Source organism: Schistocerca nitens, chromosome 1, assembly GCF_023898315.1.
Source record: "Schistocerca nitens isolate TAMUIC-IGC-003100 chromosome 1, iqSchNite1.1, whole genome shotgun sequence".
Classification (NCBI taxonomy): domain Eukaryota; kingdom Metazoa; phylum Arthropoda; class Insecta; order Orthoptera; family Acrididae; genus Schistocerca; species Schistocerca nitens.
Window position 1 is genome coordinate 267,359,896 of NC_064614.1, and position 19,308 is coordinate 267,379,203.

The window sequence follows — 19,308 nt, forward strand, 5'->3', positions numbered from 1 at the left end:
ATTGCTGATCCTGATACCAACGCAATGTTAGAGTTACGTAATATTTTCTGTTGGCTACTCTTTATGCATGCACACATTGTAACAAAGGCGTACTTTTGGTTTGCAGTATTTGCCAGGACTTGACATCTAACATCCAAAGATCAAATAAATTACGGAAGTGCAGCCGGGTGACGTCGTCGACAAATATCGATGGTTGTCTGTGACGTGCATTCCCATAACTTATTTGAGCATATTATACGTTTGGAGCAGCTGAAGTCTCACAGCTTTCAAAGATTTTACGATAGACAGTAGCATCGTTTGAGGCTGTGATACATACATTATTAAATAGTACTGTCATTGACAGTTGAAGGCAGCTGCCTTTAGTGTACAACTGAGCCTTGTCAGAGTGTTCGATACAGTTACCCACAGTCGTTTAACGAACAAAGCAAGAGCATAAGGACTATCAGACTAATTGTGTGATTGGATTGAAGAGTTCTCAATGGAGAGAAGTCTTCCGAAGTAAGAGTGATTTCAGGTGTGCCGCAGGGGAGTGTCGTAGGACCGTTGCTATTCACAATTTACATAAAAGACCTTGTGGATAGCATCGGAAGTTCACTGAGGCTTTTTGCGGATGATGCTGTGGTGTATCGAGAGGTTGTAACAATGGAAAATTGTACTGGAATGCAGGAGGATCTGCAACGAATTTACGCATGGAGCAGGGAATGGCAATTTAATCTCAATGTAGACAAGTGTAATGTGCTGCGACTACATAGAAAGAAAGATCCTTTATCATTTAGCTACAATATTGCAGGTCAGCAATTGGAAGCAGTTAATTCCATAAATTATCTGGGAGTAGGCATTAGGAGTTATTTAAAATGGAATGATCATATAAAGTTGATCGTCGGTAAAGCAGATGCCAGATGCCAGACTGAGATTCATTGGAAGAATCCTAAGGAAATGTAATCCAAAAACAAAGAAATTGGGTTACAGTACACTTGTTCGCCCACTGCTTGAATATTGCTCATCAGTGTGGGATCAGTACCAGATAGGGTTGATAGAAGAGATAGAGAAGATCCAACGGAGAGCAGCGCGCTTCTTTACAGGATCATTTAGTAATCGCGAAAGCGTTACGGAGATCATAGATAAACTCCAGTGGAAGACTCTGCAGGAGAGACGCTCAGTAGCTCGGTACGGCCTTTTGTTGAAGTTTCGAGAACATACCTTCACCGGCCGGCCGAAGTGGCCGTGCGGTTCTAGGCGCTGCAGTCTGAAACAGCGAGACCGCTACGGTCGCAGGTTCGAATCCTGCCTCGGGCATGGATGTGTGTGATGTCCTTTGGTTAGTTAGGTTTAACTAGTTCTAAGTTCTAGGGGACTAATGACCTCAGAAGTTGAGTCCCATAGTGCTCAGAGCCATTTGAACCATACCTTCACCGATGAGTCAAGCAGTGTATTGCTCCCTCCTACGTATATCTCGCGAAGAGACCATGAGGATAAAATCAGAGAGATTAGATCCCACACAGAGGCATACCGACAATCTTTCTTTCCACGAACAATACGGGACTGGAATAGGAGGGAGAACCGATAGAGGTACTCAAAGTACCCTCCACCACACACCGTCAGGTGGCTTGCGGAGCATGGATGTAGATGTAGATGTAGTGTGATGCGTCAACATGAAGTGTTTAAGGAACAGTTCTATTTGACACTGCATGTTTGCAGATGACTTCTTACTATTGACCGTGCATAACGGCATACATGCTTCAAGGTATACTACAGTACAATATAAATATTTACATAGTCGTCAGTAGCTGCCCTATTACGATGTATTAATTTGTTTCGTCATTTTACAGCACGTGATGGGATGACGTAGTCCCGAAATAATCAATAATTAACAACTGATACGTAATATTCTCAGTACTGGTGTGGAACAAACTGGACGGTATTCCTCCGAGGAATGGTTCAGAAATACCGGACCAAACGCAGTACTTTCAAGAAGAAGGAAAAGTGAAACTTGGCGGGATAAAATAAACCTATATAAGAGGAAAAAGCCTACATAAGCATTGGTATGAGAGTCACCAAATCGGGATTAGATAAATTTCATGTTAACACATCACCCTCAGTGCATTTTATGCAAGCCGCGAGTGTACACGAAATGGTGCGACAGTGCAATCAGTGCGTGTACTTACTGAGGAAGGCGGCTAGAAGCAGCGCGAGGAAAGCGGCGACGTGCAGCTTCATGTCGGGCGAGTGTCAGAGCAGAGCGGAAGAGGCGAGGCTGGTCTGCGGGAGGTGTGCGGCGGCTATGCGGAGCGTCTGCGGCGGTGCGTGCTGCGGCGACGGCGGGCGGCGGCGGATTGCTGCGGAGGCTGTCTGTGGGCCGCGAGACGTACTCCCTTCGCGACGCCACCCCACCACCGCCGGCGCCACCACGTGCTGTTTACCAATAAGCGGCCCGCAGCGCCGCGCCGAACGCCGCTCGTACGGCCCCGCCGCCAGATGAATGGAGCGTGCCCTCTTGCGTAAGGCCTGCGCGCTTTTCGGCGCAGTTCTCGAGATGCAGACGTGATCGTCTTATCGACACCTCTTTTACAGCTCTCGCCATCTGCCTGTTTCTCTCTCTGCCGCCATCCTTCACAGTCAAGGCTTTCAGGCTGTTATTTCACGTAAAGATAGTACTTCTTTTTGTACAGTATGCTAAACGGCCGACCATTTCCAAGTAGTCAGAGGACCCAATAGCAGCTTCCCAAAAAAATTAATAATAATAATAATAATAATAATAATAATAATAATAAAACACTCTACCACAGGACTCAGTCCTTGCTCCACTTCCGTTCAGATTGTACATAGCCGCGCGGGATTAGGCGAACCACGGTAACTCAGCGCGTTCGATCAGAGGGTTAGCTGCCCTCTGTAATAAAAGAACTGAGTTAATGGATCAACAACGAACTGAAACAGGTGTCTTTCGACGTCCGCCCCGAGCAGATACAACGAACGAAAACGAACATGCCGGCACGGTAGCTCAACGTGTTCGGTCAGAGGGCTACTCGCCCTCTGTAATAAAAAAAAAACTGAGTAAAGGAATCAACGATCAACCTGAACGGATGTCTCGTGACGTCCGCCCAGACCGAACGCAACGAACAATACCGGCGGTCTAAGGCGCTGCAGTCATAGACTGTGCGGGTGGCCCCGCCAGAGGTTTAAGACCTCCCTCGGGCATGGGTGTGTGTGTTTGTCCTTAGGATAATTTAGATTAAGTAGTGTGTAAGCTTAGGGACTTATGACCTTAGCAGTTAAGTCCCATAAGATTTCACACACATTTGAACATTTTTTTGATTCTACATTGAAAGGTCTCTGTTAGATTCCTTTCATGTTAATTTCTTAAATCTCTTGTCATTTACGGCATAAATTCCGCTTCTACATTTACTGTGGCGTTCCTGACTATCTGGGAGGAGGCTGAGCAGTGGAACGTGTTACTTTTACACATAAACAAGGACGATCTGTCACACTACTACACTTTAAAACACATTTTATATGTAATTCATGTCACACATTCTCATATGGAACCTATATCCGCTTCCTTTTATATAGTGTATATGATAAGATACTGTCATCCCCCTTCCGTTCTGTGTGAAAGGATGAATGAGCAAATGTATTTCTAGTTGCATGCTTGATGGTAGCAGACAAGCCTGTCTGCTAGAGAACAGTAGGTCCAATGTCGGAACAGGTAGCTACGCTTTCTAAAAGCAAAGACGTTTCTATTCTTGGTATGGTCCTGTCCGTCCCTTGTCATGCCGCTATCGACAGGGGATCTCAAGTTGATTCCGTATTTCTAGATTTACGGAAAGCCTTTGACACCGTTCCTCACAAGCGACTTCTACTCAAGCTGCAGGCCTATGAGGTATCGTCTCAGTTGTGAGACTGGATTCGTGATTTCCTGTCAGGAAGGTCGCAGTTCGTAGTAATAGACGGCAAATCATCGAGTAAAACTGAAGTGATATCAGGTGTTCCCCAGGGAAGCGTCCTCGGGCCTCTGCTGTTCCTGATCTATATAAATGACTTGGGTGACATTCTGGGCAGTTCTCTTAGGTTGTTCGTAGATGATGCTGTAATTTACCGTCTAGTAAGGTCATCCGAAGACCAGTATCAGTTGCAAAGCGATTTAGAAAAGATTGCTGTATGGTGTGGCAGGTGGCAGTTGACGCTAAATAACGAAAAGTGTGAGGTGATCCACATGAGTTCCAAAAGAAATCCGTTGGAATTCGGTTACTCGATAAATAGTACAATTCTTAAGGCTGTCAATTCAACTAAGTACCTGGGTGTAAAAATTACGAACCACTTCAGTTGGAAAGACCACATAGATAATATTGTGGGGAAGGCGAGCCAAAGGCTGCGTTTCATTGGCAGAACACTTCGACGATGCAACAAGTCCACTAATGAGACAGCTTACACTACACTCGTTCGTCCTGTGTTAGAATATTGCTGCGCGGCGTGGGATCCTTACCAGGTGGGATTGACGGAGGACATCGAAAGGGTGCAAAAAAGGGCAGCTCGTTTTGTATTATCACGTAATAGGGGAGAGAGTGTGGCAGATATGATATGCGAGCTGGGATGGAAGTCATTAAAGCAAAGACGTTTTTCGTCGCGGCGAGATCTATTTACGAAATTTCAGTCACCAACATTCTCTTCCGAATGCGAAAATATTTTGTTGATCCCAACCTACATAGGTAGGAATGATCATCAAAATAAAATAAGAGAAATCAGAGCTCGAACAGAAAGGTTTAGGTGTTCGTTTTTCCCGCGCGCTGTTCGGGAGTGGAATGGTAGAGAGATAGTATGATTGTGGTTCGATGAACCCTCTGCCAAGCACTTAAATGTGAATTGCAGAGTAATCATGTAGATGTAGATGTAGATCTTGGTGTAGGAAGCTCCCTCTCTGGTCACTTCCGATTGTATCTGTCAGGCACCCTTGGTAGGGGCCCACTCCAGTCTGTCTGCGGCGAGCGTCTGAAGTGGTAAGATCTCCGGCTAAGCGCGTCTCTGCTAAGTCCGTAGGACAATGGATTTCTTAAGTACAGCCTAACTGAAAATTTAATCACCTTTTTTTTCAGGTTTGGATCTGAAATAACCTATGTTATCTTAAATTCAACGCAGTGTAACTCGAGTGTGAAGTTCAGAATATCTTCCAGTAGTTGCTTTGTCACTACTTTGTGAGCAAAGTGAAACCACTTGTTGATGATCCGTAAGTCTAAGATCGTCAATCTTAAATGCGAAAGTGCGTGAGATTATAACGTCTTGTCTTGACAGTATTTTTCAATATAGCAACTTTTCTTTATGTTCACGTGGGGTGCACTTTGTGAGACCAGTATCACGTGCTTATACAATTGTTTGACCCATCAGGTTAATAGTAAGACGATAGCAACCAGCTCGAGGTTTTTCTTTTGTAAATTGCGTTTCGATGTAATTTATTTTAATTATCAAAATTACTGTGGAGTTACACTCTTTGTGTAAACCAAGTTGACCACGTGAAGCATGTCGTTTAAAAAATCAAAGTAGCCCTCAGCTATTCTTTTCGGGAAGATTTCACATACAGTTAGTATGAATTTAGTATACCAGTGTATACCATGACGGACAGGATTGCGGTATGAACGTAACTTCTTTGGGTGAAAATTGAATCGGTTGGTTGTAGTTAATTTCCTCTTGCATATGTTTCAACGTTCTTCGTGTGTTATTTTATGAGTGCAGTGTTGCATGCAGTCTCCCAATCTTGGCTCCATATTTGATGTGTTCCATAAGATTACAAACTCACATTTTCACAGTCCTAAATATGGCACCAGTTTAGTTATGAATCAAGATTAATATGCTGAAATTTTAACGAAACAATGATCAATGTTAAAATAAATGTCCAAATATAAAATGATTTATTTCTTTTTATTTAAATTCTCTTTTTATATACAGGGTGTTTAAAAAATGACCGGTATATTTGAAACGGCAATAAAAACTAAACGAGCAGCGATAGAAATACACCGTTTGTTGCAATATGCTTGGGACAACAGTACATTTTCAGGCAGACAAACTTTCGAAATTACAGTAGTTACAATTTTCAACAACAGATGGCGCTGCGGTCTGGGAAACTCTATAGTACGATATTTTCCACATATCCACCATGCGTAGCAATAATATGGCGTAGTCTCTGAATGAAATTACCCGAAACCTTTGACAACGTGTCTGGCGGAATGGCTTCACATGCAGATGAGATGTACTGCTTCAGCTGTTCAATTGTTTCTGGATTCTGGCGGTACACCTGGTCTTTCAAGTGTCCCCACAGAAAGAAGTCACAGGGGTTCATGTCTGGCGAATAGGGAGGCCAATCCACGCCGCCTCCTGTATGTTTCGGATAGCCCAAAGCAATCACACGATCATCGAAATATTCATTCAGGAAATTAAAGACGTCGGCCGTGCGATGTGGCCGGGCACCATCTTGCATAAACCACAAGGTGTTCGCAGTGTCGTCTAAGGCAGTTTGTACCGCCACAAATTCACGAAGAATGTCCAGATAGCGTGATGCAGTAATCGTTTCGGATCTGAAAAATGGGCCAATGATTCCTTTGGAAGAAATGGCGGCCCAGACCAGTACTTTTTGAGGATGCAGTGACGATGGGACTGCAACATGGGGCTTTTCGGTTCCCCATATGCGCCAGTTCTATTTATTGACGAAGCCGTCCAGGTAAAAATAAGCTTCGTCAGTAAACCAAATGCTGCCCACATGCATATCGCCGTCATCAATCCTGTGCACTATATCGTTAGCGAATGTCTCTCGTGCACCAATGGTAGCGACGCTGAGGGGTTGCCGCGTTTGAATTTTGTATGGATAGAGGTGTAAACTCTGGCGCATGAGACGATACGTGGACGTTGGCGTCATTTGGACCGCAGCTGCAACACGGCGAACGGAAACCCGAGGCCGCTGTTGGATCACCTGCTGCACTAGCTGCGCGTTGCCCTCTGTGGTTGCCGTACGCGGTCGCCCTACCTTTCCAGCACGTTCATCCGTCACGTTCCCAGTCCGTTGAAATTTTTCAAACAGATCCTTTATTGTATCGCTTTTCGGTCCTTTGGTTACATCAAACCTCCGTTGAAAACTTCATCTTGTTGCAACAACACTGTGTACTAGGCGGTGGAATTTCAACACCAGAAAAATCCTCTGTTCTAAGGAATAAACCATGTTGTCTACAGCACACTTGCACGTTGTGAACAGCACACGCTTACAGCAGAAAGACGACGTACAGAATGGCGCACCCACAGACTGCGTTGTCTTCTATATCTTTCACATCACTTGCAGCGCCATCTGTTGTTGAAAATTGTAACTACTGTAATTTCGAAAGTTTGTCCGCCTGAAAATGTACTGTTGTCCCAAGCATATTGCAACAAACGGTGTATTTCTATCGCTGCTCGTTTAGTTTTTATTGCCGTTTCAAATATACCGGTCATTTTTGAAACACCCTGTATATATATCATCGGTTGTCGTAAGATGACTATTAAAGGATTATAATTAATGTTAGCCTGGTTGGCAGTTTGCTAAACTAGACTGGATACCTGGTGAAACAGTTGCTCAGTAATGCAAGGATAACTTCCCCAAATAGCTCACAGCTTTTAACCCGCTTTTATTATCTTGAATATCAGCACTGCTTTCAGAACACCTTAATGCATCAACTTTACAACATTGCGCACAGGCTAAAAACAAAATCATCGAGGTACGGTTACGTCGACGACTGGGTGCTTTAACAAGGTGTACCTCAATTGAACAGTGAGAAGAAATCCGAACTAGAACCTAGACGTACTGGGAAAGTACATGGTGGCGCACGAAAAACGGGCCCCGAATATAGACTGCTCGCGGATTACGCACGAATTCTTACCCGCTACGAGCAGACAACAACAAATATTGGGTTAGTGCATAAGTTCTTAGTGTTTTTCTATAAGTTTAATAAACGCAACAGATACACATAACAGAGATTTTAGTCGTCAATAACACATTCTCCTTCACTATTTACAACAGTCTGCCGACGCTGTGGAACTTGCAACGTCCCCTTTGAAAATTAAGAATTACTGTGCTGGAAAACCACTACGTTATTTGATTTTCAAACAGCTGAGCAAAACTCAACGTACTCAGACAGTTTTCTCTTTACTTATTCTGATTATCACTAAACTGACACACAATATTTTTAGCGCAACGCAATCTGACTTTCAATAATCCCTACAAAAGAATGTCCCTGACTAACAATAACCTATACCTCTCATGAATCACTTACCTCACAAAGACCTTCGTGACTCAAACTACTGCAATACAGCGAGCGCCTATACTGCCAGCTAAATAAAAGATTCTAACTACTGAAGGCACTAACCACTGATAGGCGTAGTTAGCAAATGAAACATTTCAATAGAGAACAAACATTATATTTACCTTAATAGCGTGCAAAAGTCAATATAATAATTTTGTGACGTCGAAATAAACAAATTTCCTTTTTCTGACGCACACTCGTCCAGATAGTCGTCTTTCAAAACTCTGGCATCTCTCTCCCCACATCCACCATTGCTGGCGGCTCACCTCCAACTGCACAACACTACGCGCTGTTCACATCCAACTGCCCAACACTACAATAGCGAATATTCCAACAATGCCAACCAACCATAGCCTGCACACAGCACAGTCAGTGATTTTCATACAGAGCGCTACGTGGCGTTACCAACATGAAAACCTAAACAGCCTTCTTACAAAATTTTCGATTCTGCGAATGTAGAAATCACTATTTTTGAGGCGAATCATTCTTCGAAGCACGTTCGGAGAGCATTTTCACCCTTAAAGGAAGTTCCTTGAACGTCTTTGGTAGAGAGCAGAAAAGGTGAAAATCGGAGGGTGCAGTGTCAAGTAAATAAGGTGCGTCTGGAATGTATTCCCAACCCAACTCACGTATACTGTTTTTTGAGTTTTTTGTGGGTCTACAGGGTTATTACAAATGATTGAAGCGATTTCACAGCTCTACAATAACTTTATTATTTGAGATATTTTCACAATGCTTTACACACACATACAAAAACTCAAAAAGTTTTTTTAGGCATTCACAAATGTTCGATGTGTGCCCCTTTAGTGATTCGGCAGACTTCAAGCCGATAATCAAGTTCCTCCCACACTCGGCGCAGCATGTCCCCATCAATGAGTTCGAAAGCATCGTTGATGCGAGCTCGCAGTTCTGGCACGTTTCTTGGTAGAGGAGGTTTAAACACAGAATCTTTCACATAACCCCACAGAAAGAAATCGCATGGGGTTAAGTCGGGAGAGCGTGGAGGCTGATCATGATCTCCACCACGACCGATCCATCGGTTTTCCAATCTCCTGTTTAAGAAATGCCGAACATCATGATGGAAGTGCCGTGGAGCACCATCCTGTTGAAAGATGAAGTCGGCACTGTCGGTCTGCAGTTGTGGCATGAGCCAATTTTCCAGCATGTCCTGATACACGTGTCCTGTAACGTTTTTTTCGCAGAAGAAAAAGGGGCCGTAAACTTTAAACAGTGAGATTGCACAAAACACGTTAACTTTTGGTGAATTGCGAATTTGCTGCACGAATGCGTGAGGATTCTCTACCGCCCAGATTTGCACATTGTGTCTGTTCACTTCACCATTAAGAAAAAATGTTGCTTCATCACTGAAAACAAGTTTCGCACTGAACGCATCCTCTTCCATGAGCTGTTGCAACCGCGCCGAAAATTCAAATCGTTTGATTTTGTCATCGGGTGTCACGGCTTGTAGCAACTGTAAACGGTAAGGCTTCTGCTTTAGCCTTTTCCGTAAGATTTTCCAAACCGTCGGCTGTGGTACGTTTAGCTCCCTGCTTGCTTTATTCGTCGACTTCCGCGGGCTACGCGTGAAACTTGCCCGTACGCGTTCAACCGTTTCTTCGCTCACTGCAGGCCGACCCGTTGATTTCCCCTTACAGAGGCATCCAGAAGCTTTAAACTGTGCATACCATCGCCGAATGGAGTTAGCAGTTGGTGGATCTTTGTTGAACTTCGTCCTGAAGTGTCTTTGCACTGTTATGACTGACTGATGTGAGTGCATTTCGAGCACGACATACGCTTTCTCGGCTCCTGTCGCCATTTTGTCTCACTGCGCTCTCGAGCGTTCTGGCGGCAGAAACCTGAAGTGCGGCTTCAGCCGAACAAAACTTTATGAGTTTTTCTACGTATCTGTAGTGTGCCGTGACCATATGTCAATGAATGGAGCTACAGTGACTTTATGAAATCGCTTCAATCATTTGTAATAGCCCTGTAGCAGAACGCGGTCGGGCATGAATAGTGGAGTAGCATCACTGCAAGTAATCTTCCTGGTCGTTCATGTCACGTGTGCAAGACATCTCAGTCGTTGACAACAAGTATCAGCAGTGATGGTTACACGTCGTGGAAGCAATTCGTAATGCACTACACCGTCACTATTCCACCAGATGCGTAACATGATTTTTTGTGGATGCGCACAGGTCTTTGTACGAGGAGATGCTTCTTTGTTTCGGGGTCAACCTTTCCTTTATGTTAGCATAAAGACACCATTTCTCGTCGCCAGGAACAATACAGGACAGGAATTATCGGTGTTGTTCACAAGGTTATTGATGACGACCAAGCAGAGATGCGCATATGGACGCCGCTGATATTTGTGATATGGACTTACAGCATGCTGTACCCACACCCGATTTCTGAATCTGCCCTATCGCATGCAAATGTCGCAAGATGGTAGAATGATCACAGCTCATCACGTTTTCCAGTTCTCGAGTACAGAGACGTGGATCGTTGTGGATTAATATGTTTAAACGATCTTCATCAAACCCTGAAGAACTTCCAGAACGTGGAGAGTTACTGATGTCAAAAGGATCCTACTTAAAACGAGAAAACCATTTTCTTGCCGTGTTCTGTCCAGTGGCATTATCCCTACAAAGGAGTGGGCGCCGTTTGCTCCTGTAGCCACAAGTGTCGATGAGTGGAATGTTTAACGTTGTTAATTCTAATATAAATACGAATTCTTTAAGTGGCCCCTTTCTAAAACTGCTGCAATTCAATTTAATTTGGATATTACCAAAGTTAACAGAGATTAGTGAATATTTTCCGAGTACTACAATGCCAATTTATTTGCTTGAGAAAATTTCAGTTTCATAATACTCTATAAAGTCCTCCTGTTGTTTTGTACGGGTAGGACATACATAGTTAAGAGTAAATTACTTAGTTGTCGCAGAAACTTTCTGGGTGTGCTGGCGCGTCATCACATGTTGTTGTTGTGGTCTTCAGCCATAACACTTGTTTTATGAGGCTGCCCAGGCTAGTCTGTCCTGTACAAGCCTCTTTCATCTCCATAAAACCGCTACAACTTATATCGTTCTGAAACTGCATACTGTATTCATCTTTCTATCTCCCTTTATAATTTTTACCTCCCCACACATCTCTCCAACAGTAATCTGGTGATCCCTTGATATCTCAGAATGTGTGCTATAACCAGTCCCTTCTTTCAGTCATGATATACCACAGATTTCTTCTCTCCCCAATTCTATACAGTTCTTCCTCACTAGTTACGTGATGTATCCATCTAATCGTCAGCATTCTCCTGTAACACCACATTTCAAAAGCATGTATTTTTTTTTTATTCGTCAGTCTTCTGACTGGTCACGAAGTCACCTCTTATTTCAAACTTTTCACCTCAGGTATCACGTGCAACCTACGTCCTCAATTATTTGCTAAGAGTATTCCAATCTCTGTCTTCCTCTACAGTTTTTACCCTCACCAGCTCCCTCTGGTAGTATCGTAGTTATTCCGCGATGTCTTAACAGATCACCTAGCGTCCTGTCCCTTCTTCTTGTCAATGTTTTCAGTACATTCCTTTCTTCGTCAATTCTGCAGAGAATCTCCTCATTCCTTACCTTATCTGTTCACCTAATTTTCAACATTCCTCCGTAGCATCCCATCTCAAATGTCTTCGATTGTCTTCTGTTCTGGTTTTCCACAGTCATGTTCCGCTACCACATAATCCTGTTCTCCAAACGTGTATTCTCAGACATTTCGTCCTCAAATTAAGGCCAGTTGTTTGATACTAGCAGATTTCTCTCGACAAAAAAAGCCAGTGCTGTTTTTTGTGTTATCCTTGCTCCGTCCGTAATAGGTTATTCTGCTGGCTAGTCAGAAGAATTCCGTAACTTCATCTTCTTCGCGATCAACAATTTTGATGTAAAGTTTCTCGATGTTCTCATTACTAATACTTCTCATTACTTAAGTCTTTCTTCTGTTTACTCTCAATCCAAAATCTGTTCTCATTAGACTGTTCATACCGTTCAACATACCTTGCAATTTTTCTTCACTTTCACTGAGGGTGCAATGTCATCAACGAATGTTATTATCGATATCCTTTCATCTTGCTTCTAATTCCACTCTTGAACATATCTTTTATATCTGTTATTGCTTCTTCGATGTATAGACCGAACACTATGGGCGAAAGACTAAACCCTATCTTACACCCTTTCTCAACCGAGCACTTCGTTCTTGGTCATCCAGTCTTATTGTTCGCTCTTGGTTTTTGTATGTATTCTATACTGCCCGTTTTTCCCTACAGCTTACCCCCATTTTTCTCGGAATTTCAAACATCTTCCACCATTTTACGTTGTCCAACGCTTTCTCTAGATCTACAAATCTTATGAACGTGTCTTCATTGTTCTTCAGTCTTGTTTCCATTATCAGAGCTGCCTCTGTGCCTTTACCTTCCCGAAAGCCAAACTGATCGCCATCTAATACATCCTCAGTTTTCTTTTCCATTCTTCTATGTATTATTCTTGTCAGAAACGTCGATACATAAGCCGTTAAACTGATTCTGCGATAGCCGGCCGAAGTGGCCGTGCGGTTAAAGGCGCTGCAGCCTGGAACCGCAGGACCGCTACGGTCGCAGGTTCGAATCCTGCCTCGGGCATGGATGTTTGTGATGTCCTTAGGTTAGTTAGGTTTAACTAGTTCTAAGTTCTAGGGGACTAATGACCTCAGCAGTTGAGTCCCATAGTGCTCAGAGCCATTTGAACCATTTTTTTGATTCTGTGATAATTCACGCACTTGCCAATTCTTGCTATTTTCGGAAATGAGTGGATTATGTTTCTCCGTAAGTCTGATGGTATAATGCGTCTCATAGATCCCACACACCAACGAGAATAATCGTTTTGTTGTCACGTCCTCCAATGATTTCTGCACTCTGGGTCGAATTATGCATGAGTTTGTTAAATGATCTACCTTGGCATTCACTTGAATGGAAAGTCATCAGAGTTCCAACTCGGTTCCTGCAATATGAGGCCACTGTCTCAATCACTGCATTCCTAGCCCAGTGAAACACTTCTGCGGCAGCTAAAAGTTTACCTGGATAATAAAAAAAGGTAGTGATGAGGACTGAGTTGTTTCTTCTATGAATAGTATGAAATTCTTTTAAGGAGGCTCTCAGATGTGACTTACCGAAATATTCTTCCAGATAATAAAATTAAAGAAATTAAAAACTCCTATTTTCCATTTGGTCAACATTATTTGCAGAAACAAAGGGAGTTTATATCGAATAACTTGGTAGGTCTTTCTCCCAAACTAGACGGTTCCATAACAGAGAGAAATAGTTTCAGTGGTTTTACGAAATAATTTTGCAGCTGGTTTATTAAATAATTGAAACACGAAAGCATTAATTTTTAATCTGGGAAAAATTGTATATGTGAATGAATTTTTTCCGTTAACGTAGCAGATTTCAGTCAACAGAGAAGGCAAACTCGCACAGAAAGACTGTCTTGCTAAGAGCAGTTAAGACTAAGCAGCGGCTGTTGCCTTATGTAAGAATGAAGACCGCTATTGCATCATTTTGGTGCCTTAGATTACGTGATACGTACAGACGCTTGATATCAAAAGTAATTTCCTGGCTGCAACGGACGCGGTTAACCCGATCTCTCGACGCACAAGATTCTGACGCAACGTCTCAACCGTGGACAGGAAGTGGGGTCCTCTCAACCAAGGGTACGCAGCACATGGTGCGCCGGTCTCGTATGAATTACTTCTCCGCAGTTGTTGTATAACATATCGCACAATGAAAAGTGCTCTCCACATCACACTTTACACTGATTTGCAGAGAACAAGTGCAGATATCAATATGGCATACGCTAGTGGATGAGTTGTTGTACAAAATTTACAAATGCAAGAAGCATCTTATTGTGGACCATTTAAAACCGAAAAGCGTTCGCGGCTCGACGATACATTCCTGTCGATGGTAATTATATTTCTGTGCTCCACTTACAAATCAAAGAATTTGAGTTGTACAGAACTTACTTCTTAATGGTATTGTCCGAAGGACCACAAGTCAATGATGTCGTACTAAAACGATCCTAACTTCTTCTTAGCACTGCTATTCGGTTAAGACTGTTTATGAAAAGTTGCAGGAACTGTCACTCTTCTACGTGTTCTATAATGATACTCACCATGTCCCACAAGCAAATACCCAGCTGATATTTCCCCCACCTTGTCAATTAGCTTGTAAAATTTGAAAGTGACTTACTGCACGTAACACTTAAAGGTTATTAGGAAACCGTTCACCTCGCGAACTGTTGTGATTAAAACGTCACACAACTGTCCATTTAATCTAACTCCTAAGCAGACTGCTTCTATCATGAACTTATATGTCTAATCATCTGTTAAATGACATCTGTCTCTAAGAATAATTGACTGAGATCGCAGATGTAGAACGTAAGCACACTTCAGTCACATACAAAATAAACACACGTAAACAGCTAAAATACTGTATAGCAAGAGGTGCTGTAGCAATAAATAACTCTGGAAATGTGAGTAGCCAGTGCAAGTTTGTTATACGGGAAAGCCCTTTCACCAGGTTAGTTAATTTTGTGCATATTGGGTAGCAATTTAGAGCTTTTAGAATCCAGAACGTTCTCGGTGGGAAACTTTAATCATTAAGCAGAGCAATCAACAAACAAATAAATGATAACTGATTGGAATAAAGTTAATATCAACACTAAAGAACGAGTGATGATCTGGCTTTAGATAATGTGTCTGCAAGGATTTTTCATTTCAAGTTCGTAGTTAAGTAATTATAAAATCCTCGGCATAAACGGTTATATCAACACACTTTGTAATGAGACAACGACGTAAAGTTCTGGCATTGGAAGGAGCTTTTACAGCACAGAACGTAAATTTAATCTGAGGTGTTAATGGAGAAGAAATGTTGAACGTGAAAACAGAAAACTGACTTGAATTTAGTAATGCACTTTCATAATGTTTATCGATAGGAATTCGTATTGGCAACTCGCAGCAATTTAATGTCAGTTGACAATTGGTAACACTAGTAAACAAATTTAAACTTTTCTCTGCATCTGGTTTTTAAATGGGTGGATTATCCTAACTTTGTGGTGCTGAATACACTGGTAAAATCAGTCTTTCTCTATGACATCACATTTCCTAGATACACAACAGAATAAAAAATGGTAATAGTGAAAATTGACACAATTAAGTCAAACAAACATACAAATTTAGAACGCTTGAAATCAATAATATTTCGTAATTATATAGGGGCATGATGCCAATAAAAGGTCCAAATTAGTTCAGAAGATATTTTCAACTTTAATCGTGTTTGGTTTTTTAAAAATGCGACTACGGAGCTCTTCTTTTGTTTGCGTTTCCTCACTCTCCCTAACAGAACCCCAGCGGTAGTCACCCTTCATCAAAGGGTTCCAATGGCTTGGTTCATATGGTTCAAATGGCTCTTAGCACTATGGGACTTAACTTCTGAGGTCATCAGTCCCCTAGAACTTTGAACCACTTAAACCTAACCTAAGGACATCACACACACCCATGCCCGAGGCTGGATTCGAACCTGCGACCTTAGCGGTCTCCAATGGCCTTGGTAATGGTGTTCCATGGTGAGAATTTCTTGGTGAAAGCATTCACCATGCTCATCGCTTAAGGCTCCCAAATTTTCCGGGAATAAATCAAGGTGGGAATGTAGAAAATGAATTTTAAGCACTTTCTATACCCCATGTTCTTATAGTTGTCCAACAGATCACTCACAATGGTAACATAGTTTTTGTCTTTTCTGTTACTCAAAAAGCCTTTCACAATTGCTTTAAAAGAAAGCCAAGCAGCTAATTTTACATCTGTGAGTTTATTATAAAAGGTTGGAGCTTTCAGCAATTTTCTTATTTCTGGTGGAACAAATATACCATCTTTCAGCTTTGCCTCATTTAATTTGGGAAACTTTTCTTTTAAGTGACTGAATGCCTCACCTTCTTTATCCAGAGGTTTTACAAAGCTCTTGATAAGGCCCAACTTGATAAGAAGGGGAGGAAAAATGATTTTATCGGGCTCAACCAGTGGGGTATTGTTCACATTTACGTTTCCAGGAACATATGATGTCCTTATAGGCCATTCCTTGACTGTATAGTGGTTCTTGGTGTACGGCTGTCACAAAGGCACAAAAAGCAGCAGTATTTCGTGAATACAGCCCCTAAACCTTAAGGAGTGCAACAACTTTTAAATCACAGCCAATCTGCCATTCATGATCCTTATATTTGATTGTCTCTAGCAGAAAAGCCCTGGTTTCATAAGTTTCTTTCATGTTTACTGCGTTAGTCAATAAATACGAGGGTTGGAACTTAAATAGTGGCAACTATTTTTTCACAATCGATACAAAAGATTTACATGTTTGCACCTGTTAATGCCCTTCAAAGTAATCACCAGCGTTGTGTAGAACCCATTGCCAGCGATGTGGAAGGCGTGGTATACCGTTAGCAGAGCCTGTTCTACTGATGGTGCGAATGGAGCGGTCTAGTTATGGTGATTCTCGTGTACGACGGTGATGGTGTTATTCTAACTAATTACGTTCCTCCACGGCAGATCGTCAATGCACAGTATTACTGTTCGTTTTTGGAGAAACCCGCCCTTCAATTTACACCATAATACGCGGTCGCATACAGCGCAAGCTGTGGCTGCTCTGTTCGGTCAGTGGGACTGGGAAGTACTGTACAATCCACCATACAACCCGGTTTGATTCCGAAGATGAAGGAACCACTTCGTGGCATTAGATTCAGAACTGGTCCAGAGATTCGACAGGCAGTAGACCGCTCCATGCGCACCATCAACAGAACAGGCTCTGCTAACGGTATACTACGCATTCCACATCGCTGGCAACGGATTCTACACAACTTTGAAAAACAGTAACAGGTGAAAATATGTAAGTCTTTTGTATCGGTTGTGAACAAGTAGTTGCCACGATGTAAGTTTCAACCCTCCTAGTTGCTACTCCTGTGTATTATGTTGTACACCTAGCTGCATCATCAGACCATTGACATCTCTACATACACACATTGAATTCTGCATACCGAAATGAGCGAAGGAAGCACCTCTTGATCTGAAACAGAAAATTTTTGTCTCTGGAGATAGAAGGTTCCGTTGTTGCAATCTCGACCCTAAGAGTTCAGCTTCCTAAGTTTTAGATCGCGAACTAAATCGTTCAATTCCTTTTGATTAAAGAGCTGAGGCGAAGTGTCAGGTTATTGAGGGCAGTACTCTTCTATATGTTCAATACTTTCTGATTCACTAGACGTGGTGTCTGGTTCCGTGGCTTTCAAGTTTCAGACAGGAACAGGCAACCGCTCATCATGGAGCACAGACAAACGCACTGAAGATACATTTCAATACTTTATTTTACGTCTAGTTTTGCTTAAATGTCCCGAAATATTTGTATGACAGAAGTGACAGTCTACACAGCAATGAGATTTACTAGTTGCCATTTTTCTTAGTGTAAGCTTCAAACACAAAAAGTTTGCACTACCTTTCACAGGAAACACTCACTGAGGATCTTTTTCACACCACTGGATTACCACACCAACCATTTACTGACGGCGAGGGATTAGCCGAGCGGTCTCAGGTGCTGCAGTCATAGACTGTGCGGCTGATCCCGGAGGAGGTTCGAGTCCTCCCTCGGGCATGGGTGTGTGTGTTTGTTCTTAGGACAATTTAGGTTACGTAGTGTGTAAGCTTAGGGACTGATGACCTTAGCAGTTAAGTCCCATACGATTTTCACACACATTTGAACATTTGAACATTTACTGTCGGTTTGTAGACCTTCTAGCTCTCCTCTGCAAATCGAAAACAAACAATTAAACATCAAAACAGAAGAACAGCAGAAAGCGAAATACTGAATACGAAAAATAAAAAACCTTTAAAAACTCAAAAATGGTACGTGCTAGAACATTTTGAAAGGTATATTCGGATTCTACGCACCAAAATACATACTTGTTGATGTATCACATCCCAGATGCATAATGGCTGTTGACTAGTGTAATGTGATTGCAGAGATACGCGTGCTGCAGCTTCCTACCTGAGACAACCGCCATAGGATCTCTGTTGTCGATGTTCCGTTGTCTCATTATTCGCCGTCCCGTCGAAGTACTCCACAACAAACTTTCCCTGTTTCAGAAGTCCGGGACAAGCCGATGGAGCAAATTTAATAGTAAGAATACAAGATGATTTCCAGAAAACAATACCGGACGGCTGGTGAAATATTCATTCTGACGTGCAGTGCCCGTTTATTTTTCACAAAGATAGAATTAAATTGTTTATGAACTCGGCCCTTATATAAACTTCGTATACAATTTTGAGCATACGGTACCTGATCGTCTGAAATGACGACAGTCCGTCTCACTCCTACTGTTCAGCCATACTCGTAACTGCAACATACCATCACTCACTATCGCTCCTCAGCTGTCCCTTTTTAGTACTCTCAACAGATATTAATTTTTCTAAAGGGTCGAAGCACCTCGAATTGTAACGAAATTACAAAAATGTTCAAATGTGTATGAATGTCATTGACGTCGGTTTGCAGTAGGGTTTTGGAGCATATACTGTATTCAAACATGAATCACCTCGAAGAGAACGATCTATTGATACGTAATCAGCATGGTTTCAGAAAACATTCGCACAAAGTAATGGCCGCTATCGGCAGGGGATCTCAAGTTGATTCCGTATTTCTGGATTTCCGGAAGGCTTTTGACACCGTTCCTCACAAGCAACATCTAATCAAGCTGCGGGCCTATGGAGTATCGTGTGAGTTGTGCGACTGGATTCGTGATTTCCTGCCAGGACGGACGCAGTTCGTAGTAATAAACGGCAAATCATCGAGTAAAACTGAAGTGATATCAGGTGTTCCGCAGGGAAGCGTCCTGGGACCTCTGCTGTTCCTGATCTGTATAAATGACCTGGGTGACAATCTGAGCAGTTCTCCTAG